This window comes from Ammospiza nelsoni, chromosome 34 (assembly GCF_027579445.1).
Source record: "Ammospiza nelsoni isolate bAmmNel1 chromosome 34, bAmmNel1.pri, whole genome shotgun sequence".
Taxonomy (NCBI): Eukaryota; Metazoa; Chordata; class Aves; order Passeriformes; family Passerellidae; genus Ammospiza; species Ammospiza nelsoni.
In genome coordinates, this window is record NC_080666.1 from 144,648 (window position 1) to 160,520 (window position 15,873).

A 15,873-nucleotide genomic window follows, 5' to 3' on the forward strand; every position below is an offset into this window, starting at 1 on the left:
TCCCCTTGGGATGCCTTGAACAGCTGCAGTGTGCCTGGAGCTAAGGGATTCATAGTTTTAAAAATCCTAGCCCTAGGCCTAAGCCTAACAGTAACCCTGGGAAGGGAAATCAGCCTGGTGTTAGGCTTCTTGCCAAGGAAAAAGCCGTGAAAGCAGCCATGTTGTGGCACTTTTGCACTCCCTTTTGGATGCCTTTCACAGCTCCAGTGTGCCTGGAACTCAGGGCTTCCTGATTTTAAAAATCCTAGCCCTAGGCCGAACCCCAGCCCTAAGACGAGAAAGGCAAATCAGCCAGGAATTAGGCATGTCCCCAAGGAAAAAGCTGTGGAGGCAGGCATGTTGTGGTACTTTTGCGCTCTTCTTGGGTAGTCCTTCGCAGCTGCTGTGTTCTTGGAACTCAGGGCTTTCTGGTTAATAGAACTCTTACCCTAGGCGTAACTCAAACCTTAAGCCTAGGAAGGAAAATCAGCCTATGGTTCGGGATGCTCTCATGGAAATATCAGTGGTGGCAGCCAAGTTGCGTCACTTTTGCGCTCCCCTTGGGATGCCTTTCGCAGCTGCAGTGTGCCTGGAGCCCAGGGCTTCCTGGTTTTAAAAGTCCTAGGCCTAAGCCTAACAGTAACCCTAGGAAGGTAAATCTGCCGGGTATTAGGGTTCTTCCTAAGGGAAAAGCCGTGAAAGCAGCCATGTTGTGGCACTTCTGCACTCCCTTTGGGATGCCTTTGGCAGATGAAGTAAGCCTGGAACTCAGGGCTTCCTGGTTAAAGAAATCCAAGCCCTAGGCTGAACCCTAACCCTAACCCTAGGTAGATAAATCAGCCTAGGTATAGGGATGGTGCCAAGGAAAAAGCTGTGAAAGCTGCCATGTTGTTGCACTTTTGTACTCCCCTTGGGATGCCTTGAACAGCTGCAGTGTGCCTGGAGCCCAGGGCTTCCTAGTTTTAAAAATCCTAGCCCTAGGCCTAAGCCTAACAGTAACCCTGGGAAGGGAAATCAGCCTGGTGTTAGGCTTCTTGCCAAGGAAAAAGCCGTGAAAGCAGCCATGTTGTGGCACTTTTGCACTCCCTTTTGGATGCCTTTCACAGCTCCGGTGTGCCTGGAACTCAGGGCTTCCTGATTTTAAAAATCCTAGCCCTAGGCCGAACCCCAACCCTAAGACAAGAAAGGAAAATCAGCCAGGAATTAGGCATGTCCCCAAGGAAAAAGCTGTGGAGGCAGGCATGTTGTGGTACTTTTGCGCTCTTCTTGGCTAGTCCTTCGCAGCTGCTGTGTTCATGGAACTCAGGGCTTTCTGGTTAATAGAACCCTTACCCTAGGCGTAACTCAAACCTTAACCCTAGGAAGGAAAATCAGCCTATGGTTCGGGATGGTCTCATGGAAATATCAGTGGTGGCAGCCAAGTTGCGTCACTTTTGCGCTCCCCTTGGGATGCCTTTCGCAGCTGCAGTGTGCCTGGAGCCCAGGGCTTCCTGGTTTTAAAAGTCCTAGGCCTAAGCCTAACAGTAACCCTAGGAAGGTAAACCAGCCGGGTATTAGGGTTCCTCCTAAGGGAAAAGCCGTGAAAGCAGCCATGTTGTGGCACTTCTGCACTCCCTTTGGGATGCCTTTGGCAGATGAAGTAAGCCTGGAACTCAGGGCTTCCTGGTTAAAGAAATCCAAGCCCTAGGCTGAACCCTAACCCTAACCCTAGGCAGATAAATCAGCCTAGGTATAGGGATGGTGCCAAGGAAAAAGCTGTGAAAGCTGCCATGTTGTTGCACTTTTGTACTCCCCTTGGGATGCCTTGAACAGCTGCAGTGTGCCTGGAGCTAAGGGCTTCCTAGTTTTAAAAATCCTAGCCCTAGGCCTAAGCCTAACAGTAACCCTGGGAAGGGAAATCAGCCTGGTGTTAGGCTTCTTGCCAAGGAAAAAGCCGTGAAAGCAGCCATGTTGTGGCACTTTTGCACTCCCTTTTGGATGCCTTTCACAGCTCCAGTGTGCCTGGAACTCAGGGCTTCCTGATTTTAAAAATCCTAGCCCTAGGCCGAACCCCAGCCCTAAGACGAGAAAGGCAAATCAGACACGAATTAGGCATGTCCCCAAGGAAAAAGCTGTGGAGGCAGGCATGTTGTGGTACTTTTGCGCTCTTCTTGGCTAGTCCTTCGCAGCTGCTGTGTTCTTGGAACTCAGGGCTTTCTGGTTAATAGAACGCTTACACTAGGCGTAACTCAAACCTTAACCCTAGGAAGGAAAATCAGCCTATGGTTCGGGATGGTCTCATGGAAATATCAGTGGTGGCAGCCAAGTTGCGTCACTTTTGCGCTCCCCTTGGGATGCCTTTCGCAGCTGCAGTGTGCCTGGAGCCCAGGGCTTCCTGGTTTTAAAAGTCCTAGGCCTAAGCCTAACAGTAACCCTAGGAAGGTAAATCAGCCGGGTATTAGGGTTCTTCCTAAGGGAAAAGCCGTGAAAGCAGCCATGTTGTGGCACTTCTGCACTCCCTTTGGGATGCCTTTGGCAGATGAAGTAAGCCTGGAACTCAGGGCTTCCTGGTTAAAGAAATCCAAGCCCTAGGCTGAACCCTAACCCTAACCCTAGGTAGATAAATCAGCCTAGGTATAGGGATGGTGCCAAGGAAAAAGCTGTGAAAGCTGCCATGTTGTTGCACTTTTGTACTCCCCTTGGGATGCCTTGAACAGCTGCAGTGTGCCTGGAGCCCAGGGCTTCCTAGTTTTAAAAATCCTAGCCCTAGGCCTAAGCCTAACAGTAACCCTGGGAAGGGAAATCAGCCTGGTGTTAGGCTTCTTGCCAAGGAAAAAGCCGTGAAAGCAGCCATGTTGTGGCACTTTTGCACTCCCTTTTGGATGCCTTTCACAGCTCCAGTGTGCCTGGAACTCAGGGCTTCCTGATTTTAAAAATCCTAGCCCTAGGCCGAACCCCAACCCTAAGACGAGAAAGGCAAATCAGACAGGAATTAGGCATGTCCCCAAGGAAAAAGCTGTGGAGGCAGGCATGTTGTGGTACTTTTGCGCTCTTCTTGGCTAGTCCTTCGCAGCTGCTGTGTTCATGGAACTCAGGGCTTTCTGCTTAATAGAACCCTTACCCTAGGCGTAACTCAAACCTTAACCCTAGGAAGGAAAATCAGCCTATGGTTCGGGATGGTCTCATGGAAATCTCAGTGGTGGCAGCCAAGTTGCATCACTTTTGCGCTCCCCTTGGGATGCTTTTCGCAGCTGCAGTGTGCCTGGAGCCCAGGGCTTCCTGGTTTTAAAAGTCCTAGGCCTAAGCCTAACAGTAACCCTAGGAAGGTAAACCAGCCGGGTATTAGGGTTCCTCCTAAGGGAAAAGCTGTGAAAGCAGCCATGTTGTGGCACTTCTGCACTCCCTTTGGGATGCCTTTGGCAGATGAAGTAAGCCTGGAACTCAGGGCTTCCTGGTTAAAGAAATCCAAGCCCTAGGCTGAACCCTAACCCTAACCCTAGGCAGATAAATCAGCCTAGCTATAGGGATGGTGCCAAGGAAAAAGCTGTGAAAGCTGCCATGTTGTTGCACTTTTGTACTCCCCTTGGGATGCCTTGAACAGCTGCAGTGTGCCTGGATCTAAGGGATTCATAGTTTTAAAAATCCTAGCCCTAGGCCTAAGCCTAACAGTAACCCTGGGAAGGGAAATCAGCCTGGTGTTAGGCTTCTTGCCAAGGAAAAAGCCGTGAAAGCAGCCATGTTGTGGCACTTTTGCACTCCCTTTTGGATGCCTTTCACAGCTGCAGTGTGCCTGGAACTCAGGGCTTCCTGATTTTAAAAATCCTAGCCCTAGGCCGAACCCCAGCCCTAAGACGAGAAAGGCAAATCAGCCAGGAATTAGGCATGTCCCCAAGGAAAAAGCTGTGGAGGCAGGCATGTTGTGGTACTTTTGCGCTCTTCTTGGGTAGTCCTTCGCAGCTGCTGTGTTCTTGGAACTCAGGGCTTTCTGGTTAATAGGACTCTTACCCTAGGCGTAACTCAAACCTTAAGCCTAGGAAGGAAAATCAGCCTATGGTTCGGGATGCTCTCATGGAAATATCAGTGGTGGCAGCCAAGTTGCGTCACTTTTGCGCTCCCCTTGGGATGCCTTTCGCAGCTGCAGTGTGCCTGGAGCCCAGGGCTTCCTGGTTTTAAAAGTCCTAGGCCTAAGCCTAACAGTAACCCTAGGAAGGTAAATCTGCCGGGTATTAGGGTTCTTCCTAAGGGAAAAGCCGTGAAAGCAGCCATGTTGTGGCACTTCTGCACTCCCTTTGGGATGCCTTTGGCAGATGAAGTAAGCCTGGAACTCAGGGCTTCCTGGTTAAAGAAATCCAAGCCCTAGGCTGAACCCTAACCCTAACCCTAGGTAGATAAATCAGCCTAGGTATAGGGATGGTGCCAAGGAAAAAGCTGTGAAAGCTGCCATGTTGTTGCACTTTTGTACTCCCCTTGGGATGCCTTGAACAGCTGCAGTGTGCCTGGAGCCCAGGGCTTCCTAGTTTTAAAAATCCTAGCCCTAGGCCTAAGCCTAACAGTAACCCTGGGAAGGGAAATCAGCCTGGTGTTAGGCTTCTTGCCAAGGAAAAAGCCGTGAAAGCAGCCATGTTGTGGCACTTTTGCACTCCCTTTTGGATGCCTTTCACAGCTCCGGTGTGCCTGGAACTCAGGGCTTCCTGATTTTAAAAATCCTAGCCCTAGGCCGAACCCCAACCCTAAGACAAGAAAGGAAAATCAGCCAGGAATTAGGCATGTCCCCAAGGAAAAAGCTGTGGAGGCAGGCATGTTGTGGTACTTTTGCGCTCTTCTTGGCTAGTCCTTCGCAGCTGCTGTGTTCATGGAACTCAGGGCTTTCTGGTTAATAGAACCCTTACCCTAGGCGTAACTCAAACCTTAACCCTAGGAAGGAAAATCAGCCTATGGTTCGGGATGGTCTCATGGAAATATCAGTGGTGGCAGCCAAGTTGCGTCACTTTTGCGCTCCCCTTGGGATGCCTTTCGCAGCTGCAGTGTGCCTGGAGCCCAGGGCTTCCTGGTTTTAAAAGTCCTAGGCCTAAGCCTAACAGTAACCCTAGGAAGGTAAACCAGCCGGGTATTAGGGTTCCTCCTAAGGGAAAAGCCGTGAAAGCAGCCATGTTGTGGCACTTCTGCACTCCCTTTGGGATGCCTTTGGCAGATGAAGTAAGCCTGGAACTCAGGGCTTCCTGGTTAAAGAAATCCAAGCCCTAGGCTGAACCCTAACCCTAACCCTAGGCAGATAAATCAGCCTAGGTATAGGGATGGTGCCAAGGAAAAAGCTGTGAAAGCTGCCATGTTGTTGCACTTTTGTACTCCCCTTGGGATGCCTTGAACAGCTGCAGTGTGCCTGGAGCTAAGGGCTTCCTAGTTTTAAAAATCCTAGCCCTAGGCCTAAGCCTAACAGTAACCCTGGGAAGGGAAATCAGCCTGGTGTTAGGCTTCTTGCCAAGGAAAAAGCCGTGAAAGCAGCCATGTTGTGGCACTTTTGCACTCCCTTTTGGATGCCTTTCACAGCTGCAGTGTGCCTGGAACTCAGGGCTTCCTGATTTTAAAAATCCTAGCCCTAGGCCGAACCCCAGCCCTAAGAGGAGAAAGGCAAATCAGACACGAATTAGGCATGTCCCCAAGGAAAAAGCTGTGGAGGCAGGCATGTTGTGGTACTTTTGCGCTCTTCTTGGGTAGTCCTTCGCAGCTGCTGTGTTCTTGGAACTCAGGGCTTTCTGGTTAATAGAACGCTTACCCTAGGCGTAACTCAAACCTTAACCCTAGGAAGGAAAATCAGCCTATGGTTCGGGATGGTCTCATGGAAATATCAGTGGTGGCAGCCAAGTTGCGTCACTTTTGCGCTCCCCTTGGGATGCCTTTCGCAGCTGCAGTGTGCCTGGAGCCCAGGGCTTCCTGGTTTTAAAAGTCCTAGGCCTAAGCCTAACAGTAACCCTAGGAAGGTAAATCAGCCGGGTATTAGGGTTCTTCCTAAGGGAAAAGCCGTGAAAGCAGCCATGTTGTGGCACTTCTGCACTCCCTTTGGGATGCCTTTGGCAGATGAAGTAATCCTGGAACTCAGGGCTTCCTGGTTAAAGAAATCCAAGCCCTAGGCTGAACCCTTACCCTAACCCTAGGTAGATAAATCAGCCTAGGTATAGGGATGGTGCCAAGGAAAAAGCTGTGAAAGCTGCCATGTTGTTGCACTTTTGTACTCCCCTTGGGATGCCTTGAACAGCTGCAGTGTGCCTGGAGCCCAGGGCTTCCTAGTTTTAAAAATCCTAGCCCTAGGCCTAAGCCTAACAGTAACCCTGGGAAGGGAAATCAGCCTGGTGTTAGGCTTCTTGCCAAGGAAAAAGCCGTGAAAGCAGCCATGTTGTGGCACTTTTGCACTCCCTTTTGGATGCCTTTCACAGCTCCAGTGTGCCTGGAACTCAGGGCTTCCTGATTTTAAAAATCCTAGCCCTAGGCCGAACCCCAACCCTAAGACGAGAAAGGCAAATCAGCCAGGAATTAGGCATGTCCCCAAGGAAAAAGCTGTGGAGGCAGGCATGTTGTGGTACTTTTGCGCTCTTCTTGGCTAGTCCTTCGCAGCTGCTGTGTTCATGGAACTCAGGGCTTTCTGCTTAATAGAACCCTTACCCTAGGCGTAACTCAAACCTTAACCCTAGGAAGGAAAATCAGCCTATGGTTCGGGATGGTCTCATGGAAATCTCAGTGGTGGCAGCCAAGTTGCATCACTTTTGCGCTCCCCTTGGGATGCTTTTCGCAGCTGCAGTGTGCCTGGAGCCCAGGGCTTCCTGGTTTTAAAAGTCCTAGGCCTAAGCCTAACAGTAACCCTAGGAAGGTAAACCAGCCGGGTATTAGGGTTCCTCCTAAGGGAAAAGCCGTGAAAGCAGCCATGTTGTGGCACTTCTGCACTCCCTTTGGGATGCCTTTGGCAGATGAAGTAAGCCTGGAACTCAGGGCTTCCTGGTTTAAGAAATCCAAGCCCTAGGCTGAACCCTAACCCTAACCCTAGGTAGATAAATCAGCCTAGGTATAGGGATGGTGCCAAGGAAAAAGCTGTGAAAGCTGCCATGTTGTTGCACTTTTGTACTCCCCTTGGGATGCCTTGAACAGCTGCAGTGTGCCTGGAGCTAAGGGCTTCCTAGTTTTAAAAATCCTAGCCCTAGGCCTAAGCCTAACAGTAACCCTGGGAAGGGAAATCAGCCTGGTGTTAGGCTTCTTGCCAAGGAAAAAGCCGTGAAAGCAGCCATGTTGTGGCACTTTTGCACTCCCTTTTGGATGCCTTTCACAGCTCCGGTGTGCCTGGAACTCAGGGCTTCCTGATTTTAAAAATCCTAGCCCTAGGCCGAACCCCAGCCCTAAGACGAGAAAGGCAAATCAGCCAGGAATTAGGCATGTCCCCAAGGAAAAAGCTGTGGAGGCAGGCATGTTGTGGTACTTTTGCGCTCTTCTTGGCTAGTCCTTCGCAGCTGCTGTGTTCATGGAACTCAGGGCTTTCTGGTTAATAGAACCCTTACCCTAGGCGTAACTCAAACCTTAACCCTAGGAAGGAAAATCAGCCTATGGTTCGGGATGGTCTCATGGAAATATCAGTGGTGGCAGCCAAGTTGCGTCACTTTTGCGCTCCCCTTGGGATGCCTTTCGCAGCTGCAGTGTGCCTGGAGCCCAGGGCTTCCTGGTTTTAAAAGTCCTAGGCCTAAGCCTAACAGTAACCCTAGGAAGGTAAACCAGCCGGGTATTAGGGTTCCTCCTAAGGGAAAAGCTGTGAAAGCAGCCATGTTGTGGCACTTCTGCACTCCCTTTGGGATGCCTTTGGCAGATGAAGTAAGCCTGGAACTCAGGGCTTCCTGGTTAAAGAAATCCAAGCCCTAGGCTGAACCCTAACCCTAACCCTAGGCAGATAAATCAGCCTAGCTATAGGGATGGTGCCAAGGAAAAAGCTGTGAAAGCTGCCATGTTGTTGCACTTTTGTACTCCCCTTGGGATGCCTTGAACAGCTGCAGTGTGCCTGGAGCTAAGGGATTCATAGTTTTAAAAATCCTAGCCCTAGGCCTAAGCCTAACAGTAACCCTGGGAAGGGAAATCAGCCTGGTGTTAGGCTTCTTGCCAAGGAAAAAGCCGTGAAAGCAGCCATGTTGTGGCACTTTTGCACTCCCTTTTGGATGCCTTTCACAGCTCCAGTGTGCCTGGAACTCAGGGCTTCCTGATTTTAAAAATCCTAGCCCTAGGCCGAACCCCAGCCCTAAGACGAGAAAGGCAAATCAGCCAGGAATTAGGCATGTCCCCAAGAAAAAAGCTGTGGAGGCAGGCATGTTGTGGTACTTTTGCGCTCTTCTTGGGTAGTCCTTCGCAGCTGCTGTGTTCTTGGAACTCAGGGCTTTCTGGTTAATAGAACTCTTACCCTAGGCGTAACTCAAACCTTAAGCCTAGGAAGGAAAATCAGCCTATGGTTCGGGATGCTCTCATGGAAATATCAGTGGTGGCAGCCAAGTTGCGTCACTTTTGCGCTCCCCTTGGGATGCCTTTCGCAGCTGCAGTGTGCCTGGAGCCCAGGGCTTCCTGGTTTTAAAAGTCCTAGGCCTAAGCCTAACAGTAACCCTAGGAAGGTAAATCTGCCGGGTATTAGGGTTCTTCCTAAGGGAAAAGCCGTGAAAGCAGCCATGTTGTGGCACTTCTGCACTCCCTTTGGGATGCCTTTGGCAGATGAAGTAAGCCTGGAACTCAGGGCTTCCTGGTTAAAGAAATCCAAGCCCTAGGCTGAACCCTAACCCTAACCCTAGGTAGATAAATCAGCCTAGGTATAGGGATGGTGCCAAGGAAAAAGCTGTGAAAGCTGCCATGTTGTTGCACTTTTGTACTCCCCTTGGGATGCCTTGAACAGCTGCAGTGTGCCTGGAGCCCAGGGCTTCCTAGTTTTAAAAATCCTAGCCCTAGGCCTAAGCCTAACAGTAACCCTGGGAAGGGAAATCAGCCTGGTGTTAGGCTTCTTGCCAAGGAAAAAGCCGTGAAAGCAGCCATGTTGTGGCACTTTTGCACTCCCTTTTGGATGCCTTTCACAGCTCCGGTGTGCCTGGAACTCAGGGCTTCCTGATTTTAAAAATCCTAGCCATAGGCCGAACCCCAACCCTAAGACAAGAAAGGAAAATCAGCCAGGAATTAGGCATGTCCCCAAGGAAAAAGCTGTGGAGGCAGGCATGTTGTGCTACTTTTGCGCTCTTCTTGGCTAGTCCTTCGCAGCTGCTGTGTTCATGGAACTCAGGGCTTTCTGGTTAATAGAACCCTTACCCTAGGCGTAACTCAAACCTTAACCCTAGGAAGGAAAATCAGCCTATGGTTCGGGATGGTCTCATGGAAATATCAGTGGTGGCAGCCAAGTTGCGTCACTTTTGCGCTCCCCTTGGGATGCCTTTCGCAGCTGCAGTGTGCCTGGAGCCCAGGGCTTCCTGGTTTTAAAAGTCCTAGGCCTAAGCCTAACAGTAACCCTAGGAAGGTAAACCAGCCGGGTATTAGGGTTCCTCCTAAGGGAAAAGCCGTGAAAGCAGCCATGTTGTGGCACTTCTGCACTCCCTTTGGGATGCCTTTGGCAGATGAAGTAAGCCTGGAACTCAGGGCTTCCTGGTTAAAGAAATCCAAGCCCTAGGCTGAACCCTAACCCTAACCCTAGGCAGACAAATCAGCCTAGGTATAGGGATGGTGCCAAGGAAAAAGCTGTGAAAGCTGCCATGTTGTTGCACTTTTGTACTCCCCTTGGGATGCCTTGAACAGCTGCAGTGTGCCTGGAGCTAAGGGCTTCCTAGTTTTAAAAATCCTAGCCCTAGGCCTAAGCCTAACAGTAACCCTGGGAAGGGAAATCAGCCTGGTGTTAGGCTTCTTGCCAAGGAAAAAGCCGTGAAAGCAGCCATGTTGTGGCACTTTTGCACTCCCTTTTGGATGCCTTTCACAGCTCCAGTGTGCCTGGAACTCAGGGCTTCCTGATTTTAAAAATCCTAGCCCTAGGCCGAACCCCAACCCTAAGACGAGAAAGGCAAATCAGACAGGAATTAGGCATGTCCCCAAGGAAAAAGCTGTGGAGGCAGGCATGTTGTGGTACTTTTGCGCTCTTCTTGGCTAGTCCTTCGCAGCTGCTGTGTTCATGGAACTCAGGGCTTTCTGGTTAATAGAACCCTTACCCTAGGCGTAACTCAAACCTTAAGCCTAGGAAGGAAAATCAGCCTATGGTTCGGGATGGTCTCATGGAAATCTCAGTGGTGGCAGCCAAGTTGCATCACTTTTGCGCTCCCCTTGGGATGCTTTTCGCAGCTGCAGTGTGCCTGGAGCCCAGGGCTTCCTGGTTTTAAAAGTCCTAGGCCTAAGCCTAACAGTAACCCTAGGAAGGTTAACCAGCCGGGTATTAGGGTTCCTCCTAAGGGAAAAGCCGTGAAAGCAGCCATGTTGTGGCACTTCTGCACTCCCTTTGGGATGCCTTTGGCAGATGAAGTAAGCCTGGAACTCAGGGCTTCCTGGTTAAAGAAATCCAAGCCCTAGGCTGAACCCTAACCCTAACCCTAGGTAGATAAATCAGCCTAGGTATAGGGATGGTGCCAAGGAAAAAGCTGTGAAAGCTGCCATGTTGTTGCACTTTTGTACTCCCCTTGGGATGCCTTGAACAGCTGCAGTGTGCCTGGAGCTAAGGGCTTCCTAGTTTTAAAAATCCTAGCCCTAGGCCTAAGCCTAACAGTAACCCTGGGAAGGGAAATCAGCCTGGTGTTAGGCTTCTTGCCAAGGAAAAAGCCGTGAAAGCAGCCATGTTGTGGCACTTTTGCACTCCCTTTTGGATGCCTTTCACAGCTCTGGTGTGCCTGGAACTCAGGGCTTCCTGATTTTAAAAATCCTAGCCCTAGGCCGAACCCCAGCCCTAAGACGAGAAAGGCAAATCAGACACGAATTAGGCATGTCCCCAAGGAAAAAGCTGTGGAGGCAGGCATGTTGTGGTACTTTTGCGCTCTTCTTGGCTAGTCCTTCGCAGCTGCTGTGTTCATGGAACTCAGGGCTTTCTGGTTAATAGAACCCTTACCCTAGGCGTAACTCAAACCTTAACCCTAGGAAGGAAAATCAGCCTATGGTTCGGGATGGTCTCATGGAAATATCAGTGGTGGCAGCCAAGTTGCGTCACTTTTGCGCTCCCCTTGGGATGCCTTTCGCAGCTGCAGTGTGCCTGGAGCCCAGGGCTTCCTGGTTTTAAAAGTCCTAGGCCTAAGCCTAACAGTAACCCTAGGAAGGTAAACCAGCCGGGTATTAGGGTTCCTCCTAAGGGAAAAGCTGTGAAAGCAGCCATGTTGTGGCACTTCTGCACTCCCTTTGGGATGCCTTTGGCAGATGAAGTAAGCCTGGAACTCAGGGCTTCCTGGTTAAAGAAATCCAAGCCCTAGGCTGAACCCTAACCCTAACCCTAGGCAGATAAATCAGCCTAGCTATAGGGATGGTGCCAAGGAAAAAGCTGTGAAAGCTGCCATGTTGTTGCACTTTTGTACTCCCCTTGGGATGCCTTGAACAGCTGCAGTGTGCCTGGAGCTAAGGGATTCATAGTTTTAAAAATCCTAGCCCTAGGCCTAAGCCTAACAGTAACCCTGGGAAGGGAAATCAGCCTGGTGTTAGGCTTCTTGCCAAGGAAAAAGCCGTGAAAGCAGCCATGTTGTGGCACTTTTGCACTCCCTTTTGGATGCCTTTCACAGCTCCAGTGTGCCTGGAACTCAGGGCTTCCTGATTTGAAAAATCCTAGCCCTAGGCCGAACCCCAGCCCTAAGACGAGAAAGGCAAATCAGCCAGGAATTAGGCATGTCCCCAAGGAAAAAGCTGTGGAGGCAGGCATGTTGTGGTACTTTTGCGCTCTTCTTGGGTAGTCCTTCGCAGCTGCTGTGTTCTTGGAACTCAGGGCTTTCTGGTTAATAGAACTCTTACCCTAGGCGTAACTCAAACCTTAAGCCTAGGAAGGAAAATCAGCCTATGGTTCGGGATGCTCTCATGGAAATATCAGTGGTGGCAGCCAAGTTGCGTCACTTTTGCGCTCCCCTTGGGATGCCTTTCGCAGCTGCAGTGTGCCTGGAGCCCAGGGCTTCCTGGTTTTAAAAGTCCTAGGCCTAAGCCTAACAGTAACCCTAGGAAGGTAAATCTGCCGGGTATTAGGGTTCTTCCTAAGGGAAAAGCCGTGAAAGCAGCCATGTTGTGGCACTTCTGCACTCCCTTTGGGATGCCTTTGGCAGATGAAGTAAGCCTGGAACTCAGGGCTTCCTGGTTAAAGAAATCCAAGCCCTAGGCTGAACCCTAACCCTAACCCTAGGTAGATAAATCAGCCTAGGTATAGGGATGGTGCCAAGGAAAAAGCTGTGAAAGCTGCCATGTTGTTGCACTTTTGTACTCCCCTTGGGATGCCTTGAACAGCTGCAGTGTGCCTGGAGCCCAGGGCTTCCTAGTAAAAAAAATCCTAGCCCTAGGCCTAAGCCTAACAGTAACCCTGGGAAGGGAAATCAGCCTGGTGTTAGGCTTCTTGCCAAGGAAAAAGCCGTGAAAGCAGCCATGTTGTGGCACTTTTGCACTCCCTTTTGGATGCCTTTCACAGCTCCAGTGTGCCTGGAACTCAGGGCTTCCTGATTTTAAAAATCCTAGCCCTAGGCCGAACCCCAACCCTAAGACGAGAAAGGCAAATCAGACACGAATTAGGCATGTCCCCAAGGAAAAAGCTGTGGAGGCAGGCATGTTGTGGTACTTTTGCGCTCTTCTTGGCTAGTCCTTCGCAGCTGCTGTGTTCATGGAACTCAGGGCTTTCTGCTTAATAGAACCCTTACCCTAGGCGTAACTCAAACCTTAAGCCTAGGAAGGAAAATCAGCCTATGGTTCGGGATGGTCTCATGGAAATCTCAGTGGTGGCAGCCAAGTTGCATCACTTTTGCGCTCCCCTTGGGATGCTTTTCGCAGCTGCAGTGTGCCTGGAGCCCAGGGCTTCCTGGTTTTAAAAGTCCTAGGCCTAAGCCTAACAGTAACCCTAGGAAGGTAAACCAGCCGGGTATTAGGGTTCCTCCTAAGGGAAAAGCTGTGAAAGCAGCCATGTTGTGGCACTTCTGCACTCCCTTTGGGATGCCTTTGGCAGATGAAGTAAGCCTGGAACTCAGGGCTTCCTGGTTAAAGAAATCCAAGCCCTAGGATGAACCCTAACCCTAACCCTAGGCAGATAAATCAGCCTAGGTATAGGGATGGTGCCAAGGAAAAAGCTGTGAAAGCTGCCATGTTGTTGCACTTTTGTACTCCCCTTGGGATGCCTTGAACAGCTGCAGTGTGCCTGGAGCTAAGGGATTCATAGTTTTAAAAATCCTAGCCCTAGGCCTAAGCCTAACAGTAACCCTGGGAAGGGAAATCAGCCTGGTGTTAGGCTTCTTGCCAAGGAAAAAGCCGTGAAAGCAGCCATGTTGTGGCACTTTTGCACTCCCTTTTGGATGCCTTTCACAGCTCCAGTGTGCCTGGAACTCAGGGCTTCCTGATTTTAAAAATCCTAGCCCTAGGCCGAACCCCAGCCCTAAGACGAGAAAGGCAAATCAGCCAGGAATTAGGCATGTCCCCAAGGAAAAAGCTGTGGAGGCAGGCATGTTGTGGTACTTTTGCGCTCTTCTTGGCTAGTCCTTCGCAGCTGCTGTGTTCTTGGAACTCAGGGCTTTCTGGTTAATAGAACTCTTACCCTAGGCGTAACTCAAACCTTAAGCCTAGGAAGGAAAATCAGCCTATGGTTCGGGATGGTCTCATGGAAATATCAGTGGTGGCAGCCAAGTTGCGTCACTTTTGCGCTCCCCTTGGGATGCCTTTCGCAGCTGCAGTGTGCCTGGAGCCCAGGGCTTCCTGGTTTTAAAAGTCCTAGGCCTAAGCCTAACAGTAACCCTAGGAAGGTAAATCTGCCGGGTATTAGGGTTCTTCCTAAGGGAAAAGCCGTGAAAGCAGCCATGTTGTGGCACTTCTGCACTCCCTTTGGGATGCCTTTGGCAGATGAAGTAAGCCTGGAACTCAGGGCTTCCTGGTTAAAGAAATCCAAGCCCTAGGCTGAACCCTAACCCTAACCCTAGGTAGATAAATCAGCCTAGGTATAGGGATGGTGCCAAGGAAAAAGCTGTGAAAGCTGCCATGTTGTTGCACTTTTGTACTCCCCTTGGGATGCCTTGAACAGCTGCAGTGTGCCTGGAGCCCAGGGCTTCCTAGTTTTAAAAATCCTAGCCCTAGGCCTAAGCCTAACAGTAACCCTGGGAAGGGAAATCAGCCTGGTGTTAGGCTTCTTGCCAAGGAAAAAGCCGTGAAAGCAGCCATGTTGTGGCACTTTTGCACTCCCTTTTGGATGCCTTTCACAGCTCCAGTGTGCCTGGAACTCAGGGCTTCCTGATTTTAAAAATCCTAGCCCTAGGCCGAACCCCAACCCTAAGACGAGAAAGGCAAATCAGACACGAATTAGGCATGTCCCCAAGGAAAAAGCTGTGGAGGCAGGCATGTTGTGGTACTTTTGCGCTCTTCTTGGCTAGTCCTTCGCAGCTGCTGTGTTCATGGAACTCAGGGCTTTCTGCTTAATAGAACCCTTACCCTAGGCGTAACTCAAACCTTAAGCCTAGGAAGGAAAATCAGCCTATGGTTCGGGATGGTCTCATGGAAATCTCAGTGGTGGCAGCCAAGTTGCATCACTTTTGCGCTCCCCTTGGGATGCTTTTCGCAGCTGCAGTGTGCCTGGAGCCCAGGGCTTCCTGGTTTTAAAAGTCCTAGGCCTAAGCCTAACAGTAACCCTAGGAAGGTAAACCAGCCGGGTATTAGGGTTCCTCCTAAGGGAAAAGCCGTGAAAGCAGCCATGTTGTGGCACTTCTGCACTCCCTTTGGGATGCCTTTGGCAGATGAAGTAAGCCTGGAACTCAGGGCTTCCTGGTTAAAGAAATCCAAGCCCTAGGCTGAACCCTAACCCTAACCCTAGGTAGATAAATCAGCCTAGGTATAGGGATGGTGCCAAGGAAAAAGCTGTGAAAGCTGCCATGTTGTTGCACTTTTCTACTCCCCTTGGGATGCCTTGAACAGCTGCAGTGTGCCTGGAGCCCAGGGCTTCCTAGTTTTAAAAATCCTAGCCCTAGGCCTAAGCCTAACAGTAACCCTGGGAAGGGAAATCAGCCTGGTGTTAGGCTTCTTGCCAAGGAAAAAGCCGTGAAAGCAGCCATGTTGTGGCACTTTTGCACTCCCTTTTGGATGCCTTTCACAGCTCCGGTGTGCCTGGAACTCAGGGCTTCCTGATTTTTAAAATCCTAGCCCTAGGCCGAACCCCAACCCTAAGACAAGAAAGGCAAATCAGCCAGGAATTAGGCATGTCCCCAAGGAAAAAGCTGTGGAGGCAGGCATATTGTGGTGCTTTTGCGCTCTTCTTGGCTAGTCCTTCGCAGCTGCTGTGTTCATGGAACTCAGGGCTTTCTGGTTAATAGAACCCTTACCCTAGGCGTAACTCAAACCTTAACCCTAGGAAGGAAAATCAGCCTATGGTTCGGGATGGTCTCATGGAAATATCAGTGGTGGCAGCCAAGTTGCGTCACTTTTGCGCTCCCCTTGGGATGCCTTTCGCAGCTGCAGTGTGCCTGGAGCCCAGGGCTTCCTGGTTTTAAAAGTCCTAGGCCTAAGCCTAACAGTAACCCTAGGAAGGTAAATCAGCCGGGTATTAGGGTTCCTCCTAAGGGAAAAGCTGTGAAAGCAGCCATGTTGTGGCACTTCTGCACTCCCTTTGGGATGCCTTTGGCAGATGAAGTAAGCCTGGAACTCAGGGCTTCCTGGTTAAAGAAATCCAAGCCCTAGGCTGAAGCCTAACCCTAACCCTAGGCAGATAAATCAGCCTAGGTATAGGGATGGTGCCAAGGA